Raw genomic sequence first — 10,177 nt, 5'->3', positions numbered from 1 at the left:
AAAGAAAAGAAAAGAATGGGGGAATATGCCATTGAGTATTATGATGTGCAGTGTGCCATTACTTGGGGGAATGAAATCCCAAACTAATTACAGTTGTATTTGCTGTTGTGAAACAACAGGGGCTTAATCATTCTGATGGGCAACATGCACATTTGTACACTGGAAATATTACAAGTAGTTTTTAATTATCTATACTTATTTTATTCTGTTAACCTCTGATGGTAGTGATTCTGTCCTATTTGCAGTATCTAGCAGTATCTGGCAATAAACAGATCAGTAATCATTGAATATTGTTGAAATGAAGTTTTAATTTAATAGGGTACAACCTTTCTTCTGGAACTTTCAGGTAGAACTAATATATACTTCATATATATCATTTCTCAATTTAAAGGAAAAAAGAACATTCAGTCATTCTATTACAAACTGCTCAAAATTTCTAATTTTTCAATTACCTGTTATTTAAAAGGCTGAATGGTTTCATTAGAGACATATATTATTCTGAAATCCTTCATAATAAGAAACTTTTCCTTAGCTCACTAAGGAAATTAGAACATTAAACATTAGAACATTAAAGTAATATTTAGTTCTTGTGCAGTAAAAATTTCCAGAATCAGGAAAAACAGAATTTTAGATATCTCCATTATCTTTGAAATATATTATTTTCAGTTTAATATTATTTTTTCTATAAAATTTTGTACCCATTTTTCCCTTAAGTATTTTTTTAAATAAATCAGACTCACATGTGTAAAAAAAATTTTTTAGTGGAGCAGAGTGGGTGGGTGGGGCTGGGCAGGCCGTTTAGCGAGTGACGGGCGATTGGGTAGCAGTTGGGTAGTGGTTGGGCATCAGTTGGCCGTTGGTTGGGCAATGGTTGGGTAGGGACAGGGTATTGGTGGCAGTTGGGTGTTGGTTTTAGTGATTGGGTATTGGTTGGGAGGCGGTTGGGCAGCGGTTGGGCAAACGGTCTGGGCTTGGGCAGCTCAGTCTTCCCAGGGCTGCATCCCATTGGAGGGAGAACCGCAGCCACCCAGCTTGGAAAGTATAGCCTCACACCCCATGGAAATTATAGGGAGTCTCACCAGGAATGACTAGACCTAATGGTTCCACCTGGTGAAAGTGGATGGAACTTTTCCCCCACAAGGGGAGGCAGCTACCACGGATTCCTCTGTGGAGAAATCCAAGCCCAGTAGAGCTGGGAGGTGAGGTCCTCAAAGGTCTGAGGGCCAATAGACAGCTTGGGCAGCCCTGAGCTGGCTTCTGCTGCAAGGAAGCATTTGCAAGAGACTTAAACCTTCTGAGAAGTGAAGGCTGAGCTAGTTTAGCCCAACCTGATTTTCTGACTTGCTGTCCTAGTAGCATGGGAGCACTTTCCTATGGAGGCCACATCTGGGACCTTGTTACACAGAAAAGAGTCCATGGTGCTTTTGCTATTCTTGTAATGGGAACATTATTTCCTATGAAGGAAACATGAAGAAATAGGGGATACTTCATCTGATCTGCCCTGCACCAGACTACTGGTGATGTGAAAGGACAGGAAGTTCCTATCACATTTGCGCTAGGTAGAAGCTCAAGGCTATTGCTACAAGTATTCTTATGTTTTGAGAGACATACTGCAGAGCCAAGGCATAAATTGTGAGTTAAAAGAAACAGCTTTACTGAGGTATAATTGACATTCAATAAACTGTGGATGGCTAAGTGTTAAAAAGTGGAGCAGAGTCAGGCACGGTCTTGCACGCCTATAATCCCATCACTCAAGAGGCTGAGGCAAGAGGATTGCCTCGACTTCCAGGTCAGTTTGGACTACACGTGGAGTTCAAAGCCAGCCTGAACTAAATAGCAAGATCCGGTCTCAAAAAACAAAGAGAAGGAGGGAGAGAAGAAGGGAGAGAGAGAGAGAGAGAGAAAGAGAGAAAGAGAAAGAGAGAGCGAGGGAGCCTGGCATGGTGGTGCATGCCTGTAATCCCAGCACTCAGGAGGCTGAAGCAAGAGGATTGCCATGACTTCAAGACCAGCCAAGGGTACACAGGGTATTCAAGTCCAGCCTGAACTACATAGCAAGACCCTGTCACAAAAACAAAAACAAAAAAATGAGCAGAGCCAGGTGTGGTGGGGCACACCTGTAATCCCAGCACTTGGGAGACTAAGAAAGGAGGATTTCCGAGAGTTTGAGGCCAGCTTGGGCTACATAGTGAGTTCAAGGCCAGTTTGAACTAAAATGCATAATGAGACACTGTCTCAAAACACTAAAAAAAATGGGAAAAAATGAGAGAGAAAGAAAAGAAAAGAAAGGAAAGGAAAGGAAAGGAAAGGAAAGGAAAAGAAAAGAAAAGAAAAGAAAAGAAAAGGAAAAGAAAAGAAAAGGAAAAGAAAAGAAAAGGAAAAGAAAAGAAAAGAAAAAAGAGCCAGGTGGGTGGGGCACACCTGTAATCCCAGTACTCAGGAGGCTGAGGCAGGAGGATTGCTTCAAGTTGGAGGCCAGCCTGGGCCACATAATGAGATTAAGGCCAGCCTCAACTGCATAGTGAGACCCTGTCTCAAATAGACAAAGAGAGAGACAAAGAGAAAGACAGAGAGAGAGGGAGAGAAGGAAAAGAAATTGACAGCCTCGTTCTAAAATTTATGTGAAGTAGAAATTTACCCATAATAGCCAGAATAATTTTTGAAAAATAAAAACAAAGTTGAAGAACATATACTATCTGATTTCAAAATCTAGTACAAAGCTACAAATATAAAGATATGAAAATGGCATAGTTGTAAAGTTGCTAAAAATTCAGCATAATTATGGTGTAATAATGGACAAATAGATAATGAAAATAAAGGGTACAGAAATAAACCCACACATTTACGTTTAATTTACATTCGACAAAGATCTAAAGCTAATTCAATGGGATTGATGGAGTGAATAAAATTTAAAGAAAGAATGGGAAATGATTTCCCAAACTTGGTGAAAGACAAGGGTCAAAAAGTAATGAAACTGGCCAAGCATGCTGGTGCACGCCAGTAATTCCAGCACTCAGGAGGCTGAGACAGGAGGATCATTGCCAAGTTCTAGACCAGCCTGAGCTACAAAGTGAGCTCAAGGCCAGCCTGAACTGCATAGTGAGACCCTGTCTCAAAAAGACAAAAAAAAAAAGGATGAAGTCCTGCTGCCTGCTGCCACATGGACAAGCCTTAATTAAAACATGCTAATTGAAATAAACCAGTCACAAAAGACCACCTAATATATAATTCCATTCATATACATCCAGAATAGAGAAATCTATAGAGACAAAGTAAATTGTTACTTAAGATTGTGTTGAATTTGGGGACAGAGGATGAGGAAATAAAGGAGATTGCCAAAGTGTCCAGGATTTCATTTGGGGGAGGTAATGAAAATGTTCTAACAATGACTATGATGACAGCTACACATCCCATTTTTGGGATTACACAAAAAACCCTTCACTTGTACATTTTAAATGAGTGAATTATATGGTATGTGAATCATATTTCAATCTGTTTTTTAAAAAGAAATAAAAGTGAACTGGGAATACAGCTCAGCAGCACAAGCACCTGCCTGGCAAGCACAAGGTCCTGAGTTCAATTCCTGGAACCAAAAAAAAATAAATAAATAAAGGTGAAATAAAAACATTTTCAGAGCTGGGGATATAGCTCAGTGGCATAAGCGCCTGCCTGGCAAGAGCAAGGTCCTGAGTTCAATTTCCAGTACCAAAAAAAGAAATAAAAAGATTTTCAGACAAAGAAAAACTAATAGAATTCATAACCAGCAGAGAAATTTTAAAAATGATTAGGGTTAAAAGGAAATGATACTAGGAGGAAAGTCAAATCTTCATAAAGGAATAAAGAACATCAGAAATGATAAATAACAGGATAAACAAAAAAACTATTTTTCTCTTAATTACTAAGTGTGTACTGAGTTTTTAGTATATGTGCTGTCAAATCAAGCACTGTGTACTAAATTTTTTAAGCCAAAATTGTAGTATTGTCTTGTAGGATTCAAAATATGTGGATATAGAGCTAGGCAAGTAGCTCAGTGGTAGAGCACTTACCTATCATGTGTGAGGTCCTAGATTTGATCCCCAGCACTGACAAAACAAGGTACATGTAAATTTGTGGATGGTATTATAATCTGGGAATATGAAGATATGTTTTTCTCTTGAGTATAGAAAGTAAAACAGCAAAACAGAATGGAATGTGTATAAGCTTGTAGACTGGCAAGAGTTATACGTGAAAACATTTTGCGCTTAGGTAAGAATTAATGGTAATCAAATATTGCCTCATTATACCATACTGTTGATCACTACTGTGAGACGTCACAGTAGTCATGTTTTTTGACTTTACAATGTATGATTATGATAGTTCACTATGTCCTACCTCTGTTATGTTAACAATTTAATCATGAGAAAATAAGCAACTCTGTACTCACAGTGGGGAGGGAGTATGTGCTCATGGTGTCAACCTCATCAAAATCCCTCCTCAGAAGGTTTTGATACATGACTCCCTATATCTCTAAATACTATTGTATGTTAACCATTATGAACTTCCACTGATTTCAATGAGCATAGGATGTATCTGTTTAGCCAAATTCGTGTGAATTACATAGATAATCATCATTTCACAGCTCAAACAACCTTCAAATTCATTTCATTAAGCAGAGATGTTGACAAATGCTAAACAAGCTGGGAGTGGGAGGTGCTCTAGCTTGTATCTACAATGTCCTCCAAAGGCCCACATGAGTTTGGTCTGTATTTTGGCACTAGTAGGAGGTAGAGGAACCTTTAAAATGTGAGGGTTCATGGGAGATCTTACATCATTGGGGCATGCCATCAAATGGGACAGTGGGAATCCACGCCTTTCCCATCACCCTGTCACTGCCAGCTGTCATGAATGGGGCAGCTTATTCCACCAATACACTCTTGCCATGATAAACTGAACTGCCTTGCCACAGACCCAAAGCAATGAGGGCAACTAGTCATGGACTGAAACCTCTAAAACTATAAGCCAAAATAAATCTTTTCCCTTTTTTGCAGGGGAGGTGTTGAGACAGGGTCTCACTTTGTAGTCCAGGGTAGCCTCGAAGTTGGGGTGATCATCTTGCCTCAGCTTCTCAAGTGCTGGGATTACATGCATGTGCCTCCATGCCTGGCAATCTTTTCTCCTTTCAAATTGATACCCTGAGGCATTTTGTTACAGTAATGGAGAGCTGACTAACAGAAGAGGTAATGCTGATTTGTAAAGCTGGTTTTCATAATGTAAATACTCCCACCATGGCCAATTTCAAGTTTCCAACATGAAGTTAACCGGCTCACGAATTTCCTGAAATTGCAACAATCAGCTTTTGAGATCTGGTATAAACCAGCTCGAGGACAGTACTCACTCTTGCTTGACACGGTCTTAAGGTTCTGGCTGACAGATTAATGTGTAAAAAAAAAGTTTGGATTATGTTTAGCTTGAATCAGCTGTCATGTGGAAAAAAACACACTGAAGGAAGAATCAGAAGTTAACAGTACAGGCTCTCTTTGGCTGTGCTATTTACTAGATATGCTACCCTAGACAAATCTTCTCTTGCCTCTGGACCTCAACTTTCTCATTTGTAAAATAAAGATAATGCAATACTCATTTTACAGAAAGAATTAAGGCACCTTAAAAAATATGTCTACACTCTGAATAACTAGTATGAAGACAATAATACACACTGTATTCATTATTGTCACTCTCCTACTAGCCTGTTTTGAAACTGTTTTATTTTTATTTTTTCTCTTTAAAAAATATGTCCACAGAATAACTTGTACATAAATGTTCATAACAGCATTCTTCAGAGCAGCCTGAATATAGAAACAACCCAAATGTCCACCAACCAATCTAGCCATACATTTGGAGATTATTTGGTAATAAGGAATGAAGGGCTGATACAGGCTATAACCTTGAAAAAGTATGCTAAGTTAAAAGAAGCCAGTCACAAAATACTATATGTTGTATGATTCCATTCATATGAAATGTCCAAAATAGACATAGCTAGCTAGCTATAGAGATGCAAAATAGATAAATGGTTGCCTAGAGCTAGGAGGGAGGAGAATGTGGGGTGATAGCTAAAAGGTAAAGTTTCTTTTGGAGATGATGAAAATGTTCTATTATTCATAGTGGTGGTGGTGGTGGTGGTGGTGGTGGTTGTACAATTCTGTGAATATATTAAAAACCATTGATTTATACACTCAAAATGAAACAGAAAGACAGCATGAATGATTGATACGCACAGTCACCTAAGTAAACCTCCAGTGAAAAAACTCAATCACAAAAGTTGCATCCTGTATGATACTATTTATACTCATAACAGTCTCGAAATGACAAGATTATGGAAATGGAGAACAGATACATGGTTGCCAGAAGTTAAGAAGAAGGCGGGTGTGGGAGGGAAGTGGGTGTGCTTCAAAAGGGCAACAGGAACGATCCTTGTGGTAATGGAATTTTCCTGTACCTTCATTGCATTCATATTAATATTCTGCTTATAAAATTGTATTATGATTTTGCAAGATCTACTACTAGCAGAAACTAGGTAAAGGATACACAGGATCTCTCAATGATTTCTCACAGTCGTATGTGAATTCACAAATATCTCAAAAAGGTTAATAAAAAATTAAATCATATAATAAATGTAAAAGCATGCTGAATTCTCCAATTATATACAAATAACTACTGTTATGAATCTTTTATAAGAATGGAAGACTGGAGATGCAACTCAGTGGTAGCAGACTTGCTTAGCAAGCATAAAGCCCTGGGTTTAATTCCTAGTACTTCAGCCTGGCATGGCGGCACACACCTGTAGACCCAGCACTTGGGAGGAAAGCACCACGTTTGAGGCCAGCCTGAGCTACATAGTGAGACCCTGTCTCAGAAAAACTAATAGTAGCAATTCCTAGTACCACAAAAAGTAAATAACATAGAGCTATTATGATTTTATTCACTCATTAATTCAAAAAAGCAATTACTGAGTCTTTCTTATTTTTAAGGACTGTGTTAGATATGATAGGGTATACAAAGTTATGGATTTATGGTAAAATCATAGTTGTCATGTCGCAAGTATTGGCTGACACTGGGTCTTTTTTGTAAAATGTGAGTCAAACAAAATAGAAAAATATTTGTGCATGAGGACATATTTTTATTTATGGATAGTCAATAATAGTTTTAGTCAAGATCAAGTATTCTTAATTAATTACATATCTTTCACAGTTCCTATACCCAACTACATACTTGACCACTGCAGTGGGGTATTTTGCTCTCAAGCTTCAAACGTACAAAAACGAAATTTTGGCTTCATTCCCCTAATTGGTTCCCTCCCTCATTAGCATCTTCTCCATCTCAGTAAAGGATCTACCACTCATTCGCTTGCTAAAGCCAGTAAATTAGCCGTAATCTTTCTCTTTCCCATACGCTCTCACGCTCCCCTGGTGAGTTCATCAGTGACTATCTCCGTGGCCACCACCCTATTCCAAGTCTGAATCACCGTCTCTGGGGGTGCTACCCAGCAGCGCCCTGTCCGACCTCCCTAATTCCACTTTTGCTCCTCTTCAATCCATTTTTTCTACAACAGCAAAAATGATGTTCATTAAATGTAGGTTGTCACTTTCCTATGTAACCTTTTATTTGTGGCTCATTTAACTTAGAATAAAATTCAAGTTCTGCCATGGCCTACAAGGCTATTTACATGAGCTGAAACCTGACATTTCTCTCTCCTCTGCTATTTCCCTTCTTATCCACCATGATCCAGGTGCACCGGTCTTTCAGTTTCTAACCTATCACAAGCTCTTCTCAAAGCAGAGCGTCTGTGTATACATTGTTTCCTTTACCCTGTGTATACATTGCTTCCTTCACCCTGAACAGCTTTCACAGTTCTTGGCAAAGCTGGCTCCTTCTCATCCTCCAGGTCTCAGGTAAAATACTGCACAGACTGTTCCACATTATTCTGCATGAGAAGAAAATGGACCAGGCCTGGTGGCGTTCACCTGTAATCCCAGTACTCAAGAGGCTGCGGCAAGAGGACCACTGCAAGTTTGAGGCCAGCCTGGGCTACAAAGTGAGTTCAAGGCCAGCTTGAACTGCACAGTGAGGCCCTGTTGAGAGAGAGAGAGAGAGAGAGAGAGAGAGAGAGAGAGAGAAGGGAGGGTGGGAAGGATGGAAGGACGGAAGGACGGAAGGACAGAAGGAAGGAAGGAAGGAAGGAAGGGGAGAAAGAAAGAGGGAGAAAGCATGCAGGCAGTGATCTGGATAAAGTTGTGAAGGGGGAGCTCCTAGAGGATCTGCTTCGAAGCAGATTTGCACAGCAAACACACTGCCTTTACTTAGATTAAGTACAAAGCCAGTGTTTTCTAAAAGGCTCTTATTCATACTTCATATATAAGATTAAGAAAATCTCATCTGTCCATAAAAGTGTAATTTGGAGTATCTTCAGGGAAGTGGCAAGTGATCCGAAGAGGATGAGAGGTTGCTAGGGAGTTTTTTTATCTAGGTGATATGGGTCTATTTGCATCTTTTAAGTAGGAGCATGATGCTGTCCAATTACATGACTGAAGACTGATTAAAGACTGAAAAATCAGTAAAAACAAAACTGGTTTGTTTTAGAGAGGGTCTGACTGCGTAGTTAGCTGGCCTCAAGCTCACTATGTAGCCTGGGCTGGCCTCACAGTCACATTGATCCTCCTGCCTCAGGCTCCCAAGTGCAGGGATTATAGGTTCAAACCACTGGGCCCAGCCCTCATTTTAAAGATGAGGAAGCAAAGATACACAGAGCATAAAAGATTTAAGAATTACAAACTAGTGAATCAGAGCTAAGGGTTAGATCCAAAGAATATAGCTTCAAAATTTGCTGGGTATAAGTGGTGCATGCCTTTAGTCCCAGTACATGGGAGGCTAAGGCAGGAATATTGCCATGAGTGTGAGGTCAGCCTGAGCTATATAGTGAGTTCAAAACCTGTCGGGCATGGTGGCGCATGCCTGTAATCCCAGCACCCGAGAGGCTGAGGCAGGAGGATCCTTGTGAGTTCAAGACCAGCCTGGGCTACAAAGTGAGCTCAAGGCCGGCCTGAACTGCATAGCGAGACCCTCTCTCAAAAAGACAAAAAAAAAAAAAAAAAACAGGCCAGCCTGAACTATGCAGAGACCCTGTCTCAAAAGAAAAAAGACAAAACTCATGCTTTTCAGCTGGAGGTACAGCTCAGTAGTAGAGTACTTGGCTAGCACCTTGGGTTCAAACCCTAGCAAAAACTTCACTCCTCTTCATCAATATGTTACTACTGGCTTAAAATTTCAAGTCTTTGAACTAATTAAAATGACAGTAGTGATGGAAAGGTAGGAAGACATTTGAGATTCAGGAAGTAAAAGTGTTGATGAGGGGAAACAACCATAGAACTAACAGCCATGGAACTTACAGGGGAGCCTAATTTGACTCTCAGACTTCTGCCTTAATTAGGTAGTTGATGGGCAAATCAAAGAAATGGAAAATACAGGAGAACTCTCATGGAAAAGAGAGAAATTACTGTTCACTCCATATTTGATCTATGTGTGAGACAAGAGGAATAGCCAGGAAGCAATCAGAGATGAGCATCTGGAGCCCAACAAAGAGATCTGGGCTAGAAGTGTAGATTTTAGAGTACAGACCTAGGAAGTGCATGTAGAATAAACAGAGAGCTGAGAGGACAGTTCTAGGGGACATCAATATTTGGGCAATAAGAACACTGAAAGCATCCAGCAAAGAAGATTGGGGAAAATGCTCATGAGGCTAAGATACCGGAAGGGAGTGGTTATGGAACCCAGAATCAAGTTTTAAGAAGCCAAAATTGTCTTTCATTCCACTAGAAAGTAAACACTTGGCCTGACACGGTGGTGCAGGCCCCTAATACCAGCAGTGGGGAGGCTGAGGCAGTAGGATCATCTTGAGTTTGAGACCAGCCTGGGCTACCCAGTAGTGAGTTCAATGCCAGTCTGGACTACATAGCGAGACCTTGTCTCAACAAAAACAAATCAAAAAGTAAACTCCATGAAGCCATGGGACTTCTCTGCTTTGTTTCGCTCTGTATCCCCAGTGTCTGGAGGTCTGGCACATAATAGACAGCCAAAAACATTTCCCGAATGAAAATAAAGGAAACCAACTAGCAAATACCAGAAAAATTCTGGGAAGACGGAGAAG

General features: G+C 40.0%; 1 long non-coding RNA gene across 1 annotated transcript in view; it reads right to left on the bottom strand.

Annotated features, from left to right (window-relative positions):
• The window catches only part of LOC106150348, a 38,825-nt gene that overhangs the window by 27,301 nt on the left and 1,347 nt on the right, over window positions 1–10,177 (bottom strand). The window lies entirely within an intron of this gene.

The sequence above is a fragment of the Chinchilla lanigera genome, unplaced genomic scaffold, assembly GCF_000276665.1.
Source record: "Chinchilla lanigera isolate Chin_1 unplaced genomic scaffold, ChiLan1.0 scaffold00072, whole genome shotgun sequence".
Classification (NCBI taxonomy): domain Eukaryota; kingdom Metazoa; phylum Chordata; class Mammalia; order Rodentia; family Chinchillidae; genus Chinchilla; species Chinchilla lanigera.
This window is presented reverse-complemented; position numbering and strand designations above follow the sequence as displayed.